This window comes from Bidens hawaiensis, unplaced genomic scaffold (genome assembly GCF_021521415.1).
Source record: "Bidens hawaiensis isolate Kalapana, Puna unplaced genomic scaffold, B.hawaiensis_p1.1 tig00011733_1, whole genome shotgun sequence".
NCBI classification, from domain to species: domain Eukaryota; kingdom Viridiplantae; phylum Streptophyta; class Magnoliopsida; order Asterales; family Asteraceae; genus Bidens; species Bidens hawaiensis.
The window spans coordinates 538,369-552,870 of record NW_027491929.1 but is presented as its reverse complement, the minus strand read 5'-3'; the positions used below and the strand labels follow the sequence as shown (position 1 = coordinate 552,870).

The 14,502-nt window shown below is 35.8% G+C and overlaps 1 pseudogene across 1 annotated transcript; it reads left to right on the top strand.

Moving 5' to 3' along the window:
• Positions 1–421: 421 nt before the first annotated feature.
• Positions 422–3,474, top strand: LOC143538829 (uncharacterized; annotated as a pseudogene). The gene is made up of 3 exons (XR_013136323.1): positions 422–737; positions 1,487–1,603; positions 2,252–3,474. The product of XR_013136323.1 is annotated as an uncharacterized LOC143538829 (transcript).
• The last annotated feature ends 11,028 nt before the right edge of the window (positions 3,475–14,502 follow it).

The following is a 14,502-nucleotide window of genomic DNA, read 5'->3' as shown; positions in this document are numbered from 1 at the left end:
GAGTACCAAACCAAAGATTGTGCCGATCAGCAGTGGCAACTGATAATTGTTAGTTTGCGACTAAGAGATGAAGTTATATAAGACATATCGATAGAAACATAATAGATGCATCAAATGCTATAAAAATACGTAAAATAAACGTATAAAGAGATGTGCATAAAATTATAAAAGCACGTTTGTAATTTGAATCTACTTTAAAAACCAATCTAATCCGTCAGCAAAACCGTTTCAATTTCAAACCTAATCTCGAGTCTATACCGGTTGATGACACCTCATCCATTCATATGCCACTAGTTCTTCCAATCTCTGCGTGCTCTTCATCAGTCACACACATTCATTCTTTTCCAATTCCAAGAACAAATCCCGATCCAATGATTCAATAATCTCAACACCCAATTATTATTTTTATTTGTGTAATGTAATGGACGGCAAGATTCGTAAACGCGTCTGTTCTTCATCACCATCTTCATCATCCAAGGTGTCCAATTACCGATTTAAGCGCCCAATTATGGTGGCGAAGACCCGCGGGTCCAGATCTACCACTCCGGCCCCGTCGTGGAGGATGACGCCATCCAAGCACGATGGCGTCAGCCGTGGCGGTGGTGTGGAGGTCGGGGCGGAAACTGGCGGCGACACTTTGGGAGATGAATGAGATGCCGTCTCCGCGGAATTTGGAGACGAGGAGGAGGAGGGATCAACAGCATTTGTCTGATCCATCTCGTACTCGTGTTTCTGAGGTGGGCTTTGTCTTGATTTTCAATCAAAACACTAATTACTATCTGAAACTGTAATTTTTTAGAACAACATTATTTTATTATCATTTCAATTCAGTTATCCAAATTATTACAAACAGCTGACAACAACAACCATGCTCAGTAATTTCGGTGTATGTAATATCAACGACCAATTGGTTTTATCTCAATCAGAATGTTGTAAATTTTTTAAAACAAAAATAAATGAAACTTCTCACCTAGAAGGGACTTTCCTTGACAAGAAAAGTGAAAGTTGAGTTGTGTCATTGCTAATATTATTGGTTTTAATTTTTTAAAACAAAAATAAATAAGACCCCAAGTGTAATTGTATGCGATTGCTTTATATTAATTTTTTTATATATCTCAAATTTTTAGCGTATTGTATTCTACCCAAAATTTAGCTAAAAGCATATGAATTTTGTACATGTACAACCTAACCTAAAATACAACATGTTGATGCACAAAGGCTCGCCTCTTGCCTCATTCAAACTTCTGAGGCGCGCTTTTTAAAACCAAGTTATGCCTCTCGTCTAAGACTTACTTTTAAATCAAGATTTACGGTATGGATTATTATAGCAAATGAGTGATAGATTGGATTATTAAAATCTAATTTTCCTATATAAATTATGATCTTCAGTCATGTGGACATTAGGTAATTCGCATTCAAAATGCAGTTAATTTGGTAAATGTATGTTTTCAGCTGTTAATTGTTCATGTTCATATGTTTTTATCAGAGGACGGATCGATCAGGAACTGGGACCCACCACAAGAATTCAATCTCACGCAGAACCAGAGCCGAGCCCAACAATGGTGAAGTCGTTGATTCTCTTAACAATGCCACTTTAATGGAGGTAAACAAACATCCTCATTTCCTATATTATTCACCATTCCCATTACCTACAAATAGACTGATAAACGAATGAACGAATACGAACGAAAACATGTTCATGTTCGTTCGTTTATCTTTAATGAAACAAACGATTGAACACAAACGAGGTTTCTTGTTCGTGTTCGTCCATTAAGAAATTAACATGTTTGTGTTCGTTACTTCGTTTATATTCGTTAGTTAATAATATATTTATGGCTCACGAACGAACATAACCAAACATAGTTACATAGATGACGAGCATAATTGAGGTAAAGCTAGTTAAAAGTAATGTGAAAAAGGATGTGTTTGGCTTAAAAAGTTATCAAAAACTATACTAAGTAGTAATGAACTGAAAAAAAAATTAGATGAGTATAGTAACAAACCTAAGTGAACGAATTTAAAGAAACATAAACTAACAAACTTAAATGAATGTACGCTTCATGGACATAAATGAATGAACGAGACATGTGTTCATGTTCTTTCGTTTAACCAATTGAACATGTATTTTTGTTCATGTCCGTTCGTTTAATACATAAACGGATTTCCTGCAAAACTGTTCATGAATGTTTGGTGAATGTTCAGTTTGTTTACTGACCTAACCATAAATGTATTAACCATCTCGACTCCACAGATTGAAAACCGATCTAGATCACCAACTCCCAATGGTTCAATAAACAATATCAACTCGCATTTAAAAGAAGTTAGTAACGCGTTAACAACATCGAAAGACCTCCTAAAAATCATCCACCGAATGTGGGCCCACGACAACCTCCCTTCATCGAGCATGTCACTTGTATCTGCCCTACACACCGAGCTAGAACGAGCCCGCCTTCAAGTTAACCACATAGTCAAACATCATCACGTTGACCAAACCGAAGTCAACCATTTACTAAAACACTTTGCAGAGGAGAAACAATTATGGAAAAGTAAAACACAACACGCGATCAATACCGCGATCGAGTCAGTTGTGAACGAATTAGCGGTTGAGAAAAAGATGAGAAAACGGGCCAAGAGTTTGAATAAAAAACTCGGGTTAGAATTAGCCGAAACGAAAGCGGATTATGGTAAGTTGTTGAAAGAACTGGAGGGTGAAAAGCAGGCCCGGGAGGTTATGGAGAAAGTTTGTGATGAGCTGGCGGTTGATATTAAACGGGAATCGGTTAAAGTTAATGAAGAAGTTGAAAAAGAGAGGGAAATGATGCAATTGGCTGATAAGTTGAGAGAGGAAAGAGTTCAGATGAAGTTAGCAGAAGCTAAGCATCAGTTCGAGGAGAAAACCGCGCTTGTTGACCAGTTAAAAAGTCAACTTGAAACGGTTCTTGGTAATAATATCAAAGGTAAGGTCAAAGGACGGAAAGATGTAGATTTGATGATGTTTTTGCGTCAAGGTGGTTTTAGTGGGACCCGTTTGAATGAAGAACATGAAGATGGCGAAGTAGAGGACATCAACGATTCAGTCAACAATCTGGTCAACGGTTCGGTCAACAACTTGATCAAGGGGTCGGCCAACAGTTTGGTCAATGGTTCAGTTAACAATCTGGTCAATGGTTCGGTCAACGGGAAGGCATCAAGAAAAAGTAGTTCAATTCAAAGAAGTATTTCAGATGGAAATGAGTGGGGAATTAAAGAAACTCCAAGGAGTCATGGGGATGATTTGAATAAATATAAGTTGGTCAAAGGGCTTCGGGACCGGATTTTGACCAGTTTGAGGTCAAGAGATTTTGACGATTCAGGTCAATGGAGCGGTAGACGGTCTAAAAAGTGATGTTAATTGTTATGTCTACCCTGTTTAGTAGGCCAGCGTTAATGATTTTGACCATCGTTGACTATTGTTAATGAGAATTGATAGCTTTGAAGCAGGATTTGAGAAGGTCAAGATGGTGGTGAGTTGACTTTTGGTATTTATTTTGTTGCAAATGTGCAGAAGTTGATAAGCATTTAAAATCTTTTTTAATGAATTTAATGAATTTGTAGTATATAAAACATGTCTCAAAATTTTGTAGAGTTGTGACAATCAAGTGGTTTCTCCCTGTACAAAAACTTATGTTTAATGGTAATTATTTATATCATATCATGAAGAAATGTTTGCTTCTCATCATAGACATCTATACATACAATGTCCTCCTAGTTTTATTTTGTTTCTAAATGACCCCTTTCAAAACGAGCTTGGTAAAAAAAATCATTTTGAACCGAAGTAAATTGATATTTAAAAAATGAGAAAATCCTCAAAATAACCCATCTAAAAAATGAGATTCCAACTTTGTCCCTTCAAATTCAAGTTTCCAGTTTTGTCCCGTAGTTATCTTGTCGCAGACGACGTGTTAGGGAATACCGACGACGTGTTACTAAACGAACCGGAGAACGACACGTGGCCGGAATAGGTAGTCGATGATATGTTTTCGAGGCCATTTATCGCAGATGATTCGTTATACATGTTCTTGTTCACGACGTCAACGCCGGGCTGCCATACCTGACACCCGTGTTCACATCGCCGGTGACGGCTTACCGGATCTCATGGTCGGCGACTTGTTGACAAAACAAAGGGTTGAAGATGCATTTCTGGTGCTAATACAGGTTTGACGATGCGTTTCTGGTGCTAACGTAGGGTCGACGATGCGTTTCCGGTGCTAACGTAGGGTCGACGATGCGTTTCCGGTGCTAACGTAGGGTCGACGATGTGTTACGCATAACTTGTCGTGCGTTACATGTTTTTTATTAACGCGTCGTGCCTTTTCCTCTTCCTCGCCAACATGCCGACGACGACGAGATAACTATGGAACAAATTTGGAATCTTGAATTTGAAGGGATACATTTGGAATCTTATTTTGTAGATGACTATTTTGAAGATTTTCCTTTAAAAAATGGTTTATTTACGAGTCTAGTTTGACCTGAAACGGTTTTAAACTGTTACATGATTTGACGTACAGTCCACCGGTTTTGTCATGCTTAGGTATAAAAAATGTTGGGTGAGCCAAAAGAGGGCATCTTTCATGATTTGAACTTTGACTAAGTTTAGGTCAAAGACTAAAAGGTAATTAGAGTCCTTATTGTTATTATTGTTATTATTATTATTATTATTATTATTATTATATCTAGGCACATGGTGTGAGCTCAGAGTGTGTGACAAAGGAATAGTCTAATCAAGTTGAAGGATCATAATTAATCTTGTTTAAATGTTACTTCAGATTTAAGTATTGATGGAGTACATGGGTTGTCTTTCTGATCGTATGGCATTATTCAAATGCCAAGCTGCTAGGCTCCATTTATTTGTTTGGATTGAATTATGAGTATCTGTAGTGGGGCGGCATTTTGGGCGACAAAGGCATGAAACCCCCCCCCCCTCCCTCTCCCAGGCGATAAGAGGGGCGACAGGGGGGCGGCGAATATTTGTCGCCTGGTGATGACTATAAATAATAATAAAATAATAATGTGACCATTGGTAGCCCTTCATGTGTGAAAATCACCCCTACAATACCATTATATCTCTAAAATAAAAATTAACTCTTGTTGACTAGACGCTGCATGTCACTTATCCCTCCAATTTGTAGTCCCCATTACACATATCCTGAGATTATTATTGCTAATGTAGACATAGCATATTTCAGTATTAAAAAAATCAAAATAAGTATAAGATTTTTTTTTTCTTAGGTTTTGTTTTAGTTTTACTTAACTTTATATTTTATCTATGCGCCAAAAATGATGTGACAAATTATATTTAATGAAATACTTTGAGGTAACAAAACTATTTGTTAAACGAGTAGCAATCTTAGAACTTAGACCGGACGTAATGATGCTATCTTGAGACATTAACAAATGACATGGCTTGGAACATTCTAACTACCATTTCACCAATGGTGAAATACTGAAATTGGCGTTATAGATTTTGTCAGTTATTCCCTTAGGGGGTGGAGATGGTTTAAAAAACATAACTTGCAACCACCAATCACGGTGTGTCACCTCACCCCACCACTTTTCATCACTAGTGATGGAATTTTGGAGGGTGGTGGTGTGATGGAATTTTTTTTTATTTTTTTATTTTTTTTTACAATAAATACTAAAACAAGGTTAAATTAAATAAAAAATAAAACAAGATTAAATAAATATTACAAAGATAAATAAATTAAAAAAACTGACAAAAAAAAAACCTACGGCACTTCCCAACCCCACTTCTCGCATAGCTCGCGTTTGCGTTGAAGTATGATCGATCTAAAGGGTTCGTTAAGATGTTCGTGCGGTTGTACGATGAATGTTAAATCGGAGTTTTTTTTTGTGTTCATTCAAATGGTTGATATACGCCTCGTCACGTTTTAATTTTGAAGCAAGAGCTAGTTGCTTTCACTCCTTCGTCTCGACCATTTCCGCCAACTTAGCCGACTTGTATTCGTTGAAGTCCTCGGCCACCGTTTCTTTTCCTAATCTTGACGATTCCCCACTTTTCTAGCGATGCGGCCGTGTGGGTGTGGGTGTGTCTTCATCGGGATCGTCTCCGGGTTGATCGTTCAAGTTCATGTTCGGCATGTTGCTTGACAAGCCGTCGGTAGACATTGTGTAGTTCCCGGAATCGGAAGGTTTTGATCTTTTTGAAAAAGATCCTTTTTTCCTTGGAGTCGTCGGTCCGTCCATATCGACCACGGGAACCGGTTCCCACTTCGGGTGGTGTCTCGCAATCTCCCACGCATCCAAGTGGGGAAAAGATTTATATCGGAAAATCTTGATATTATTGCTCAAGGCGTTCTTTATGATAGTCGCCTCGCTCGCTCCACTTTGTGGATCTCGGCTCTACAAAACATTTCAAAAAATATATATATATCAAAATTGTAAAACTAAAGTAATAAATTATAAAAAAAAATTAACTAATAAATTTAAAAAAATAATTACCAATTGGATGTAGCAAGCATTAAATTTTGACATTTTTCTATTCAAATCTCCCCACTTGAAAGTCATTTTATCCATGTTTCGATCGGTTGCACCGGGAAATTTTTCGAAATATGCAATAACACGTCTCCATAACAACTCTCATTTTTGTTGGTTTCCGTGTTTATTTGTTTCGGAGGCGTGTAAATAAGCCTTGGTCAAGGCGACCTCCTCCGCGGACGACCAAGGTCTACGGACGATGGCATCCTCCTCTGCGGGTTCATCTTCATCCACATCGTCGTCTTCATCACGAAAAGCACGTGCAAATTGATGTATAACATTGTTATCCTCTAAAGGATCGACGGACGTTTGTGACGGTTGAGATTGAAACGTTTCAAAAGGATTATTTTGAAATATTTGGCTAGAAAAAGGTGGAATAAACGGTTGGTTTTGATACGGTGTCGATGAAAATGGTGAATTAAATGTGTGAGATTGAAATGGTTGGTTTTGGAACGGTTGTGGTTGAAAAGGTTGTTGTTGGAATGGTTGGGTTGTGTCGGGTTCATCTTATAATAGGAATCTCGCCGGCTCACCAAGATTTTGTCGAACCTTTGGTCGGGATTGGGTTTTCTTTGAACCCGAGCCACGTTTCTTTGAACCCTCCATTTGTGTGATGTTAGAATGTTGTTTGTAGTAGAGGATTTGAGTTAGATTTGAGTTGGATTTGAGTTGGATTTGAAGATGGATTTGATTATATTTATATAGGTTAATTAAGTTTTTTTTATCTCCTCAACGGTCACATTAACGGTCGAATTGGATTTGAGTGCGTGATGGCCATCACGGCCGGCCCCCCATCACGCGTGATGGGAGGACCGGCGGCGGTGTTCCCGTGACCATCACGCGTGATGGCCACGCTATAACAGACCACCCCCACTTCCCTTAGCCGACACGAGTTGCCTATATTTCCTTTTTTAAAAGCAATTGTAAAAAATAATAATTAATCAGATAATGTGTACAAATTAATTATTTTATGACCATTGAATTTGCCACATCCTTTTAACTGCTAACGCAATAAAAACTTTGGGAAAATTCTTAAAATAGCTCTTTTTAAAGAAATAAGTTACAAAATACCCTTTTCTTTAAGAATTTTTTAGAATTTGAACTTGGGAGACACATTGGGAAAAGATAATTATTATGAGGAAGCATGCTAAAGATTTAAAGAAAGGTAGGAAACAGACTAAATTTGAGAAAATATTGAAAATAAAGTCCAGATTATTTTGAAATATTGAAGAAAAAGTTCAATTTTTTTTTTAAACTTTTCTTCTCAAAATATAGTCTCCCAAGACTGTTTTATTATGTTTTCTACCTGACCCGTACATATTTTCAAATTCTAGTTAAAGAGGTTTTTAAAATTCGTATTGAGAGACGCATTTTGAAAGCATTTGTTATTAGGAGACAAGATTTTTGTGTTTCCTTCCTTATGCGTCCAGATTATATAATTCTTCATCTTCTTCATATATATATATATATAATCATCAAATCATTCGATCATCTTTTTAAATATGTTTGATTAAATCATCTGATAATTGGTTGAGGTGTTTCATTAATTTACAGTTTCTCATGGATTTACTGGTGCAAGTCTTTCAATTGTTTTTTCAATTTGGAATAAAGATTAGTACGTTTGTGTGAGTTAACCATTTAGATAAAGTTTCATATTTATCTAGTAATTTTTACAAGAATAAAATTTCGAGACTTATTTCAGATGGGGTCATGAATGAGGATGCTAATGTGAAAGTTTATGGTAGACGGGGTGTCATGTACTTTCTTAAAGAAAAATATAGCACGGATTTAGACCATCACCAATGGCCTCACTAGTCACTAGAGAAACAAATACCACCGAGTCCTTCACAATGCCATTGTTGTCTTTGTCAATAAACACCCAATTTCAATTTCTACGTTATGATAAGCATGGAATAATATAATATCGATATTATTTTAAAGTGGTAAATATCATCATCGTACTCAGTATATCCCACCAATAGCAATGCTATGGTAGGGTCTGAGGAGGGTAAGATGTAGACAGCCTTACCTCTACCCCATAGGGATAGAGAGGCTGCTTCCGGTAAGACCCCCGGCTCGATAGTAGTTTTGCATCAAGCCTTGGACATAAGGCACATAGCACTCAATCATCGGGACATCGGCTGATCGGTGCATGTGCCCTTGTCTTTCGGCTATCAACGCCACCACATGATGCCTGATTAACCTTCCGCAACTTTTAACGTTATTTTCACGAGATTAGTAAAATAACGTCAAAATTAGTGCAATTTTACTTTTGCCCACCCGAGGGTTCACACATATATACATTATATGCGCGCACCGCAAGCAGGGCGTCAAAGTGGTGAATATGTGTAAAGTTATTTAAATGTGGTTGCAATGTATATCAAATCTTGTAAAAGAAAAACTTTCTTGATTAATTTCGTCAAGGAAAATAAATGAAAAAAAGATCTAACCATAGAAAAAAGAAGGGCAACACATCACAAAAATCTCTACTCTATCAACGTTTTCATTTTATTGGAAGAAGAATCTATTATGCTTTAACCTTACAAGAATTACATAACCTACAAAACTACACATAACATAATATATATTACACACCTTACATGTAACATAATATACACTAAAATTAACACCTACATATAACATAAAATATACTACACAACCTACGTATAACATAATATATACTAAAATTAACACCTACATATAACATAAAATATATTACACACCCTCCACCAATGTTCCCTACACAACAACATACCATACACTATAAAACTACAACATCATATACACAATAAAAAAATAAATAAAAGTAAATAACATATTACACATTACACAACCCATAACCTCTTACACACAAAAAATGCACCTACCTACACAACTAACCAAGTTCCATTCATAGCATCAACAACCAGAACTGTTCTGCTTTCTCCTACATAGCAAACCAAGTTCAACAACACTATAAACTGACTTAACCTACATAACCAACCAACCCAGTTCCCCTACACCAAATCCTATAAATACCAACATAAACACAAAAACTCGTGTACAATATTAACATTCCCTACCTTACAACAACATACCATACACAGTTTATGATTATGTTTTAAAAACCAAAACTACATTAAAATTGAACATCAATACTATTTTCTTAACTCCCCCAAAAACTGGTTTAACACAAAAACAAACCTTTTTTTATGCTTATTATCTTCTTCCACATCAACATTAGCTGGGTTTGCCATATCATTTACAAACCTTAAAAAACTAATTTTCTTCGCAATCCTTTTACTTTTCCTCTCTACGCATCACAAAACGAAACATCATTACAACAAATCACTAAACACACAAAACAATTCATATGTCCACCAGACAGAACCAACAAACATATTAACCATTAAAAACTACTTACTAGTCGACATCATGAAAGAAAGCTTTTTCTAGCTTTAACCTACGAATAATAAAACACTTTCAATGTTTTCTCCATTGTTGAACTACCCAATAATGTGCTAGACAACTACAACAAGTCCAACACTTAATTACCAGTAACTACACACACAAAAACAGATGTCACCACCATTAAAGATGCACTAACACATGCATCTCAAGCATAGACTTCACTACTTTATGCATCTGCACAACCTACACAAAAGTAACTGGTTTATATAAACTTGATGCTCATCCAACAATACCAACACATTACACTCCTTTATTACTATCTAAACAGTCCACAACACTGTGTACCCTGTGTTTGACCATGACTTAAGTCTAACTACACAAAACAAGTAGATGTACAAACGACGCAACACAACAGACATAACTACACCATACAACCAGCAATACAGACGATGCAACACAACAAAAAAACGTAACTACACCATAAAATAACTACGTACAACACGACCTCATAAACACTAATCAAATTGTGTAACTCCTAACGACAACCAAGTATCTATAGCTTCGTCACAAACTGTTTTAACCAAAATTCACGACCCCAACACACGAAACAAAATAATTTGACCAAACGATTGTCGTGTATTCAACTATGAAAACCTAAATCATTATTACTTAAACGAGATTCCATTATTAACTTAATAACCTATATCTAATCATATAAAAAAACCAACAAAACACCAACACAAAAACAACAAAACCTAAAATTGATGAACATACCTTCAACACCTTGTGTAGGGTTCGATCCCACTGGCATCTGAGAAACCCCCAATTCCAGTTCAAAACCAGTGTCGTTCAATTGACAAAACATTGATTGCTTCTTATGCTCAAGGAATTGGAATCAATCAAGTTTAATTATGACGATTGAGTGTATCAGTTGGACGTTTGAAGAAGATTCCGCGCCTCAAGCTGTGTGTAGAAGTTACAGAGTGAAACCAGGGGAATACATCAGCCGTTCCTTTTTGATAGCTACATAAGATTTACTGTTATGCCCTTTTAAGCAATAAAAATCTGGTTATAACTTCTTGATATTTACTAAAGTGCCATGTTGTAACATAAACCATTGATCTTTGTAATCAATGGTTGTGATTTACTTCTCGCACTTCTCGTTATAAGATTACTTCTCGCAAGATCCATCCCATATATATATATATGAAGAAAATGAATAATTATACAATCTGGACGCACAAGGAAGGAAACACAAGAATCTCGTCTCATAAGAACAATTGCCTCCGAAATGCGTCTCTCAAGACGAATTTTAAATCTCTTTTTCCTAGAATTTGAAAATATGTACGGGCTAGGTAGGAAACATAATAAAACAGTCTTGGGAGACAGTATTTTGAGAAGAAAAGTTTAGAAAAAAATTGAACTTTTCCTTCAATATTTCAAAATAATTTGGACTTTACCATCAATATTTTCCCAAATTTGGTCTACTTCCTATCTTTCTTTAAATCTTTGGCATGCTTCCTCATAATAATTATCTTTTCCCAATGTGCCCCTCAAGTTCAAATTCTAGAAAATTTTCAGGAAAAAAGGATTATTTTGGGACTTCTCTATCTAGAAAGGGCTATTTTGGGAATTTTTCTTAAAAACTTTCTTTTCCTACAAATATTAATCTTCATATATAATTTGAAAACTTGGTTGAGTTTTAAGAACTTTAAGACTTTCATTCATAACCACACATTTAAATAAATAAGTTAGATTATGTGATTGAGATTAAATCTGATTAAAAAATTAAGTATGAGAGAGAATAAATATGTACAGTGATTACACTAATTTAAACGCCTGCTACACCTATGTAAAAAGTCGATTTGGTGTGTAAAAAATGTTGTAATTTTTCTACGTACATGTAACCTACATATATTACATATATGTAAAAAAAATTCAAAAAAAAAAATTGTTACTTTGAGTTCTTTTGAGTTCTTAAAACTCAAAGTGGTTCTCAAAAAAAGTCAGCCCTATGTGTGTGTGTGTGTGTGTGCGCGCGTGCGTGTGTGTATTCAAAAGGGAAACTAGTTCCTCTAGTTAAGCTATGTTATTAGTCTAAATGATCGAAAACATCATCTAGCACCAATGCCCAAATAAATATAAACGGCACCACAACCTGAAGATCGGGCTATATTCGAGCAAAGGCTAAGCCCGATTGGTAGAAAGAAGTGTAACACCCCGACAAAAGCGGAAACGCCCGAGTATGACATACAGATTGCTCAAAACACATGTGACACTATTACGTGACAATATTATCATTAATTCATTTATACGTCAAGTGCACAAGTTTGAAACAAGAAATACAAGGAAAGTAGGTACAACTAAACAGTTTGCCAATTGGTTTAAATAACCTAAATCTAGTGTTTTCTTCGTGTGTCATCTTCTACGAACAGTACCTGTAGCATATGTATAAAATAATGTCAACTATATGAATAGTTGGTGAGTTCTGTAACATTTCGGGTTTTATCGTATACGCTTTGTTTTGTTTATCGGGTTACGAACCTTATTCGGATCTTTCTTATTAACAAAGTTATGCATTTATTAGTGAAATAATTATTTTTATCTTAGTTTATGATTCCTTAACTTTCATGTGTGCCAAATAGCCCTTAGAAATTCTTAAAATGGCTTAAAAATGCGTTTTTAGAACTACATAGACTAAAACTGTCAAAAGTTGAAAGTCTGGTGAAGCTGCACCTTCCACGCGGCGCGAAGATGTCAGCCCTGCATCTTAGCACGGCGTGAAGATGCAACCAGATCAGCCAAATTAGTTTGTGATCTTCGTTTAATGCTAAATCTTTCCTAAATCGCGAAATTTGAGCCACAAGTTATTGTATTTAGTGTGTAATGTTGCCTAGGTTCATAATCAGTAATTTGGTTAATATATTGATGAATATATGACCCAATTTTGTTCTTAATTATGTGATTCGGTTACCAAAATCGACCCGTTCTTATCCAACAAGTTGGTTTAACATCTATATAAACTCTTCATAACTCCAAGTCTTAAAGTTTACTGCATCTAAGTGTTTCCAGCCGTCACCTATCATAACCCGATGATTTCTTGCTCGTTATTGCTCGTTTAAGTGAAGATTCGTTAGCTGCAGTTTGACTTTACCGGTTATATCATTTTTTGCCTTGATTTCCCGTTAATCTAAGCATATTCAGGGTAAGTTGTTAACTGATCAAACGTTCATTAATACTCACTTGTCGATAATCCTCATTCAATTTATGAGATTGAGGGGTATTGACAGGTCAATTCGAGTCAAACCCGTTTAAGGGCAAAATAGTCAATCTCTTTGACTTTACGTTTTCTCATACTTTTGATCAGATTCAACGTTCGGTCTAGAAGACGTTTCTTATGGTAACGAAATTTTAAGGCTTCTGACCAATACCCGACTTCCGACTCGAAGTTCGGATTCTAGTCAGACTCGACTCGTTTAAACGTTAAAATTAACATAACTCAAGTTCTACTCATCCGTTTGGATTGATTCCAGCGGCATTAGGTTCGTTTTTTACTTATACTTTCATATCTCTAAGTTTCAGGTTCTATTGGTTATTCTTGTTTGGTGCGTTAATCAGAAGACCTCTTTGTTTATTCTTAATATTTAACAAACTCGCTTATTATTAAGGTGAGTTTTGTCATTCCCCCGTTTTACTTATTTTCAAACGTTTTGGGGGCGTATGCATACTATATTATTTCGTATTATATATATCTTAACATTAGCAAATGTTGTATTGTGTGTGAATTGCTAAACATATTTGTTATTTGCTTACTTGGTTATTTTATGCATTCGGAGAGGTCCAACATATTCTCATATAGTATGATCATATGACCGTCTCGTTTAACCGGCGCCCGATTCGCTTGGCAATGGTTCGCTCATTGGTTTGGTTATATTTACCGTTTTACTTACGTTTTTCTACATTTCATATTATTATATATCGTTGCAAAACTGATGACTTGCTCACTCTACACTATTGTTGACAAAACTATTCTATTTTCTACGCATATGCAGGTTATCGCTTGAATTGAGAATTTTGAAGTATTGGATTGCTAGTCGAGACCTTAGGAATAATAAAGATAATTTATTTAAGTTTTAAGTTGGATTATTTCTTTTTTTGTCACGGATTATTGTAATGGTTGACTTGCTATTTTTGGATATTATGCTTTGAATGGAATAAAATTAATTATTAGATATTGTCACTATTATTGCATGATAGTTACCTCAAGCTATGAGCAATCATGCTCACGCCCCGGTATTTCCGCCTTAGGTTGGGTGTGACAAGTTCACACAGTTTGATATAATACATAAAAATCATACAATTCCATGAAACTTGTGAAAAACGCAAATAAGGGTTCTTTACACTCGAATCAAGGTCCTGAGTGTAAAGAATAAATGAAGGTCCTTTCCAGTTGGGGACAACCAACGTACTCGGATAATGAGGCCATTTTCCACTCGAAACAAATGGTCCTGAGTGCAAAGTAGGGCTTATGATCATACTTATTAAGGCAACCATGAGCAAGTAATTCTGTGCAAGTAA